The sequence below is a fragment of the Macaca thibetana genome, chromosome 14, assembly GCF_024542745.1.
Source record: "Macaca thibetana thibetana isolate TM-01 chromosome 14, ASM2454274v1, whole genome shotgun sequence".
Classification (NCBI taxonomy): domain Eukaryota; kingdom Metazoa; phylum Chordata; class Mammalia; order Primates; family Cercopithecidae; genus Macaca; species Macaca thibetana.
Window position 1 is genome coordinate 60,758,697 of NC_065591.1, and position 9,248 is coordinate 60,767,944.

Genomic DNA, 9,248 nt, shown 5'->3' on the forward strand with positions numbered 1-9,248 from the left:
TCAGCATAGTTACCATCTCCATTAATTAGTCTTTGTCTAGGTACCTGGAGAGAAGTGGGGGAAACAGGCAGCAAAGTTTAAGTTTACATCATCTGTCAACACTAAAGCACTTACAGTCAAAATGAAAAAATCTGACAAGCATGACCAACAGTTACAAAAGATTAAAAAGGGAGCTCAGATGATGATAATTTGGGTGGTATACAGATATATTTTTCCAAATTTTATTACATAATTATTCTTTCTGTACAAATATTTTCACAACTTGCTCTCGGATCTACTTGGTCCTGACTCCATAAATGACAGGGTTAAGGGCAGGTGGGACAACCACATACAGGTTAGCCAAAATAATATAGATATAGTGGGGAATGTTTTGGCCAAAATGATGTGTCATAAAAGAAAAAAATGCTGGTGTGTAAAAGCACAGCATAACACAGACATGAGAACCACAGCTATTGAAGGTCTTTAGTCAGGCATCTTGAAAGGGAAGACGAAAAACAGCTTGAAGGATAAGCACATAGGAAGAGGAAATTAGGATCACATCCACAATAATATAAGAAATCACCATGAGCCCATAGATTATGTTGATCTTGATAGGTCCACAGGCCAACCGGGCCAGACCCATGTGCTCACAGTATGTGTGAGGTATGATGTTATGCCCACAGAATGGCAGATGCAGAATGAGAAACACAAATGGAGTTACAAGAACTAAATTTCTTCCAACAACCACAGAAGCTAGGATACTGATGTTTCTACTAGTGAGGATCATGGTGTACTGGAGAGGGTTGCAGATGGCAACAAAGCGGTCATAAGCCCTGACTACCAACAGAACAGTCTCCATGCCTGTAAACATGTGAATAGAGAACATCTGAAGAAGGCAGTCCCGAAAGCTGATCTCTTGGAGGTTGAACCATAAGATTCCTAGCATTTTGGGGATAGTGAATGTGGACAGACCCAGATCAATCATAGACAACATGGCCAGGAAGTAGAACATGGGCTGGTATAGACTGTGTTCGATTTTGATCACAAAGAGAATGATCATATTCCCCACAATGGCAATCAGGTACACAATACAGAATGGGAACGCAATCCACGTATGTAAAGTTTCCAGTCCTGGTATTCCTAGCAGGAGAAAGAAGCGGGGATAGAAGTGGGTGTCATTGATAGAAGGTATTTTCCCAGCAAGTGTCACTGAATTCCTAAGTAGGAAGGACCTCAATTTCTTTAAGGCCCTCCCTTGTCAAGTTCCTGAAGCAACAGAAAAACTCTTATCAGTGTGCTAGAGGTAATGGTATAGGTGGTTAATTTACAAACACTTGAGATTCACTTCCTTCCAGAGGGTAATGGAGGAGCCTCTCAACACAGATTATTGTTCTGAGATCCATCATAGGCAATATTGCTCATGGCTTTATATTTTGTAACCTTTGAAATATTTGAAAAAACTGGAAAAATTTCATAATGCAATGCATATTTATATTAAGGCATTCCCTTCCATTACTTCCCTAAGTAACCCTTCTTTACTTTTTGTAAATCACCATCCCACGCGTTCTTCAAAGTGTGGTCTTGAGATCTTTGGGGTTTTCTAAGTACCTTTCCAGAAGCTTAAAAGCTCAAAACTATATTTATGATAGAAAATTTTTAGCCATTCTCACTCTCATTCTCTCATAAGTACACAGTGAAATTTTCCAGAGGTTATATGAAGTGTTACCATAATAGATTAAATGAAATTGTAAATGATTTATGAGATTTCAGCTCTATTAACTTAGACAATAAAAATATTTCCAAAGGAAAATGATGCCATTTTTACAACTAATTTTTTGGAAAATAGTGATTTTAACAAAAAGTATCAAATTATGTTTTATATAATAGATTGTTAATATTATTTTAACATTAAACATTTAAATTTTGCTCTAATGTCTAATAATATAAATATTATGGATATAATTCAGAGAAACTAAAATCTTTGAATATCTTAATAATTTCTACAAGTGACAGATTCCTCATAAAAAGGAGAAGTACTACTGTCTGCCACTTTCTATGTTTTGTTATAATATAAGCGTAAGGATCTTATACAGTGACATCACATTAAGTGTAGTTAATCCGTCTCTGTTAGAACTTTCCTGGTTATAACTCAGCTAAACTGATCAGTGCGTTTCTCTTATGGATTAATTGCTAGTTTTGATGTTTCTAAATCTTCACGAACAATCTGGTTTCTCCAAGATCCTGTCATTCTGATTTCCTGAATCCTTCCAATAAAATGCCTTGCATGTATCTGCCAAATTATGTTTATCTTCCTTACAGTCTATAACATCGATGAATAATATTTAAAAAAATCCCACGTCCCAAAATTGTGTCTAGCTTCAGGTGGAAACAGATAAATATTTAGCATATTTTAATATTGAAATTAAAATATTTTTAAGGACTTTTCATTGCTTCCTTGACAATAACAAGGAAAATTTCCTTATTTTAACTTTGTGTCCCTAAAGACACTGTACAACTCTGTAGCAATTAATGTTACCTGGATTGTATAATATTTCTGCATGTACTGGCCTTATTTCTATGAAGAAAATAGCTGCAACTAAGAGTTGAGAACCAGCGGTAATCATTGTAATATGCTCAACACTGCCACATGAATGTTGGTTCCCAGTTGTTCAGCATTCAACTGAATCAGAGTTGGGGTTTATAATAATGTGCTTTTGTTTGTGTGTGAGTGTGTGTGACAGAGAGAGAGAGAGAAGTTTGGAGAGATAGGAGTAGAGAGAGAAATCCTATTTTATTACGTATGTGGCTGCACACACCAGTTGTCCTGTAACTTTGCCAGGTAGCTATTTTACAGCAGAAGCACACAGGCAAAGGGGTTAACAACTTCCATTCTATATGAGAAGAACAAGAGCATCTCTTGGTCCCTGAGAAGCTGAGAGAAAATTGAAAACAGAACATAATGTTTGCCAGTATTGAGGAAAAGATGCCAGGCTGAAAAACCAGAGGGCAGTGGTTTTTGTGATTTCACCTGGAAGAGTCTGAGGAAATAGCTAGGATGATATGTTGTGAAATTTACAATCCAGAGTCAGCCCAATCTTAAGGGTGGTTGTGTCTCAACATGATACTTTGCCAACTGAGAAAAACATTCTCAGGGAGGTGGCAAAGGGGACGCTTCTCTGACAGTACAATTCAAAGCTGTCACCACATCCACCCTCTCACAGTTTTACCTGAATTTTTGCCTTCTTTCTGTCATAACTTTATGCCACAGTAGCAGACAATGTATGGCCAATAACCTCAAGATCTTTTTTTGAGGGCAAATTGTTAAATTTATTCTTCTCTAGATATGCACATTGACAAAAATCCCCACTGGAGTCCATCTGAAAAGACAAATTCATAATAATTAGCAATTTCTCTCTTATTGTGCTCACCAAAGTTCACATTTTGAACTTGAGATTATTTTTTCACTTTGTTGGATTTTTTTTCTTTTTCTTTTTTCTTTTTTTTCTTTTTTTTTTTTTTTTTTTTTTTTTTTTTTTCTGACTGTAGTAGAATATTATAGAGGTCTTCTGTGGACCTTAAAACTATTCAGACATGGCTTGAAAACCTGCTAAACCATTTACTTGCTTGAGATCCTTGGACAGATTCTTTAACCAGATAGATCAGTTTTTTTCTCCTGTAAAAATGACATGATAAATTATAACTAATGTCGTTTATTTTCGTGATAAATAAGACCAATGTTTGTATAGGTGCTAGTGCATAGTGTATCCTCAACAAATTATACTTACTTATTTTATTAACACTCCCAAATATTTTCTTTATTTAATGCAAGATAGCTAAACTAATTCACCTGTTAGCAGAAATAAGTTATTTCATTGTAATAAGTCCAAATTATGTCACAGTTGGACATAAGATTAGATAAAGGTTGGATGAATCAGAAGAGGCCAAAGTAAAGAAATGGCACAGAGTCAGACATTAATATTTATCTCTAGATTTTTATGGATACAAATGTTACCAAATACAGCCATTTAGAAAGAAAACTATTTTCTTCCCTTATTCTTACAGCTTTCCTAAGCTTGGTGAGACCAAAGCAGTTGATGAATGGACAAAGTGGATAAAGACCTTCATTCAGGCTCTTCCATAACTGTGCCATTGATGGTTCAGTCCAGCTGATCTAGCTGATCTAGCAGGTGTATTGTGCTTACAATAAAAATGGCTTGGGTATGGTTCCATGGAGTAGGAAGGATACAGGGAACCAAGTCACAATTTTCAACATTAAATTCACTCAGACAATGAGGGAACTAGAGAATAAAACTGTACAGACCAAATACATTATACCTATATAATTTTATTTGAATATTGACATAAGTGATACCCCCCCATCACCTTAAATACACACATATAAATGAAGTCTGCAATAACATCCTTTTGTCTTATTGACAACAAGTATTGCCATGCTACTATATGACTGTATTTGTGGTGTTTCGGCTGTGAACAGTGTACTCTGTGAGGGTGTGTGTATGTGTGTGTTTGTAAGAGAGTGGGGCAGAGAGTGAGGGGAGAGAGAGAAAGAGAGATACAGAGACAGAAATTCTGTGCATTACTAATTGGACACCACTGCCCTCACCTATGGATATCTGTTCGAATCCGATGTGCTCTGTTGTGTTCCTCTGTGAAGAGAATGGTGCAATGGTGCTTGGGATAATTCCTCAGAAAAGTGGAAAAATCTGGCTTCTTCCATCATCATTTGCTCTCCTCTCCTCTGTATCTTCTCACTTCTCCTGCACAAGCATTCTTACCTCTCTAATATTTCTTCTCCCGGACCTCACTTGGAGCAGAATTGCAGCATGAGCCCAGGTTCTTGAAGATGGCGATTAGGTTCCCCTTCAAGCCTCTGAGCAGCAAACCTGCCTGGTAACATGGAGAAAACTTTATAGTGAGTGAAAGCATCCCTATGACCAGGCACGTCCCAGAATCCCTAAGCCTAGTCTTCAGAATCCTCTGGGCAGAAACATGGACTTGAGCGTCATTAAGTCTTAGTAAGTCTTTATTCCTCTTTACTGCATCTGCAGAGAAACATCTTAACTCCTTAGCTCAGGGGAGCAGATATGTTATGGAAGGATGGGAAGGAAAATATCTTGAAGAGAGAGGAACCTGTTTTGAGGATGATGTTAATTCTGCTTCCCTCAGGAGCCATGAAAGCATTGATTTTGGACTATTAAGTCTTCACATTGTGACCATGAAACTGTTCTCAGCAACTTTTCTGTTTTAATATGTTTGTGTAAATCCTGATGTAGTTTCACAACTGTTACAATTGAGGCTTCAAGAGATGAAGAAGAAGACATCTCAAATAGACATATTAGACTCTGTGGTACAACTCTGTTTATTGGCAGTGTGCATGACTATAGATAATGGCAGCAACTTTCTTCCAACACACCAAGATTCTCCTTCACAGTTTATAACCAATGGTGAACATATACAGTCTTTGAAGAGAGACTTGCATGTGTTTCAGCTCTTTTGGCAAAAGGTGAAGAAAATTATACCTTTTCCTTATAAAACATATTATATTGTCCCTTCTAGCCAGAGCAGAAGTAGTGTTTCCTGAGAGGCTCCCTTCCTTAATGATGATAAAGTAGACCTGATAGTACTACTAGGACATGCTACAGAGACTGGTTTTCCTGACTATAATTAGAAATAGACTGAGGGGACTCATACAATATTTGTCCTTTTGCAACTGGCATATTTTGCTTAGCATAATGCCCTAATGGTTCACCTGTGTTGTGGCATGTGGCACAATATTCTTAAAAAAAAAAAGATTTCATAATACTCCATTTTATGTACATATCATTTTTCCTTTTCCATTCATTGTCAATAGACATTTGGATTGTTTCCACTCTACCCTTTGTCTATTATAAATAATGCTATCATGAACATGTGTGAAAATTTATCTTTAAGATCCTGCTTTGAATTCTGTTTGGATATATATCCAGAAGTGGGGTTACTGAATCATATTGTAATTGTATTTTTAATTTTAGTAGTATCTCCTTACTGCTTGCTCTCTGTACTACCTGCACCATTTTGCATTCCCATCACCAGTGCACAAGGGCTCTCCACATGCTCAACACTTACATTCTGCTCATTTGATAGTGGCCATTATAGTGAGTATGAGTTGATGTCTCATTGCTTTGATTTGCATTTCCCTGATATTTAGTGAAGATGAGCATCTTTTCAAGTATTTATTGGCTATTCATATATCTTCTTTGGATAATTTTCTATTCAATTCATTTTCTCATTTTTAAATTAGGTTTTATGAAGTATTTAAAGTAGTCAAATTGTAGAAAAGAAACAGCAGAAATGTGGTTAGCAAGGGCTGGAGAGAAGAGAAAGAGGGAATTATTAGTGCTTAGTGGATACAGAGTCTTAGTGATATACGATAAAAAGATTCTAGAGTTCGGTTGCACAATAATGTAAATATACTTAACACTATTGAACTGTACACTTAAAAATGGTTAAGATTGTTAGTTTATTATGTGATTTTTACCACAACAAAAAATACAAGCAAAAAAAAGTGAAGAAAAAATAAAAACTTTTATAAACACACACACACACACACACACACACACACACAAACACACACACAAAGAAATCGACTGAGAGAAAAATGAGTACAAAGACAGTTGGTATTTTTTGCCTTCTAAGTTCAGACTATTTTGAGTTGTTAGCACAGAAATAGTAATGCTGTCTATGGTCCAAGAGACATTCTGGTTTGATCTGCCATGTTCTTGCATTCATTACTTCTCTTTTGATTAATGAGAAAGTAACTCTCTAGGTTCCCGTTTCTCTCTCATTGTGTTCATCTTCCTTATTGTATCCATATTTATCTTCCCAAGTCAAGTCTGACTCTATCCAATTTCTGCTTAATATTCCTTCCCATGACCCATACATCCTCCATTGTATACTGCAGACTTTATGTAATAAAGGGCAAACACCATTGTTGCCAAATTTCTTCACTCAATATCCAATCAACCTTTTATACTTTCATTGTACTACATGACTCCCAAACACACATCCTGTCTTTGATAATCAAAAGTCCTCCATATAAAATAACTACCTCTCATTTCTACTTTGCTTCAGCACTTTCTCAATTGTCCTATACTTCATAATGATCTTTCATATGAATCAATCTCATAGAATCTTTGTCTTTGTATTCTCAATATCAGTGTGTGCCACTATTATAACAGGTAAATTTTCTTTTGTGTTGGTTTTGTGTTTTCTCTCTTCCATTATTTTTATGAATTGATAGTAGAGTGATGTTTAAGTCAACTTTATCCTTCAGTTCACCTAGTATAGTGCTTCGATTGTAGGTGCTCTGGCATTATCAAATTACATTATTTTTAAAACAGAAAAATTCTAGTTCTGTTAGGGTCATAATATCAATAATCATATATCTCCTAATCAGTCACTCTATCTACCCCCTCCTATTCCCAAGATTATTTCACTGTGACTTCTGGAATCAATTTTTTTATTAGCAGTGATATTATTTTTGGCCTTAAACCACTTCTGATGTTCTGTTTCTCTTCCTTTTGAAACAGAATCCCAGCTGTTCTCTGAGGACATTACTTCTCCTGAAAAGTGTTGAGGGATTGGATGTATTTTCCCACTATTTTCACCATTTCCTCATGCCAAATAGTCTAAAGACCTAGAGACTTTTTGTCTTGGACTTTTGACAATTTGACATTATAATGCCTCAAGGAGGATCTTCTTGAGTTGAATTTACTTGGGGGATTTTGAGCTTTCGGATCTGGATATCTATATCTCTCTTCACATTTGGAAAGTTTTCAGTTATTCTTTTATTAAGTAGGTTTCCTTTGCCCTTTTCTTTCTCTTCTCCTTCTAGAATTCTCATAATATAAATATTTGTTTACTTAATGGTGTCCCATTAAGGGACACCATTATTTCTGTACTTTTAAAAAAATACTTCTTTTGTTTTTCTCTGACTTATTTCAAACAACCTGTCAACAGATTCTTTCCTCTGCTTGACCAAGTCTGCTATTGAATCTCTCTATTGTAATTTGAAAACTTATTCATTGAATTCTTCAGCTACAGGATTTCTATTTGGTTTTCACAATTTTTGTCTTCTGTTGAATTTCTCATTTGTTTCATGAATTATTTTCCTTGTTTTATTGAATTGTCTATGCTGTATTTTCTTGTATTTTTCTGAGTCTGCTCAGCAACATTGTTTTTATTTTTATTTTTTGACAATTTGTTGTTTTTCTTTTTACTGGAGTCCATTGTGTTTTGTTCCTTGGTGGTATCATATTTCTTTGCCTTTTCATGTTTCTTGTGTCTCTGTATTGATGCCTGTGTATCTGGTGGAACACTTACCTCCAAACTTTCCAAAGTGGTTTTTGTAGAGGACAATTACCACTTGTAGTTGGATTTTAGTGTGCCAGTTGGGAAGAGTGTGGTGATTCTGTTTCCACATAGGTGTAGTATAGTCTCTGTGCAGCTTCCTGAGCTGAGTTTAATATGTCAGCAATAACTGCAGGTGCCTCAGTAGCTTATACTGTAGAAGTTTGTAGTAGCTCAGCAGTAGTGGTGGTACAGTTTGTTTATGTCCTTAGTGTCAAGGGTTTTTGGGGTCCTCCTATTTTTAATCTTTCCCACAATGAGGGGACTCAGCTGACAGGATCCCTCCAATTTGACATGACCTGTAAGCAGCTGCAGTAGCGCTGGGCTCAAAGTGCAGTGACTTGGAGTGGCTGTGGAGCCAGGGTTCAAGGCTCAGGATCTCACAAGCTGGCACTCTCCTTCAGTTACTTTCATTAAAATGTAATTGTTTATTCATTGTTCTGGCTATCTGTGTGAGGCAACTAAGAGCTGGAACATCTTAGTAGTCCATCTTGCTCACATTGTCAAGACCCTTGAGAGGATATTAACTATCACATTGTAGAGCAGTTACATAGAAACAATTGGTTTTTCAGTATATAATTGATTTACATTTGCTATTCATTTGATCTTGCTTCATTTATTAAAAAGCCTATGAATTTTCCAGTGTTTTGTTGTGCTGTTTGTCATAAATTATACATTTATACATGTGTATTTTTGTGTTTGAACTATGTTGTTCTGCTTGTTGTCTGTTCTTGTGCAAGTATTTCACAATTTTCATAAGTGATGCTATAAAATAAATTATGGAATATAGTAATATAAATCCTAAAATTTTGTTCTTCAGGATTGTCAAGCCAATTTCTTTTAAAATATATAGACCAGTT

General features: G+C 35.8%; 1 pseudogene; it reads right to left on the minus strand.

Annotated features, from left to right (window-relative positions):
* Window positions 1-232: 232 nt before the first annotated feature.
* On the minus strand, window positions 233-8,461 carry LOC126936469 (olfactory receptor 52E4-like; annotated as a pseudogene).
* Between the last annotated feature and the right edge of the window lie 787 nt (window positions 8,462-9,248).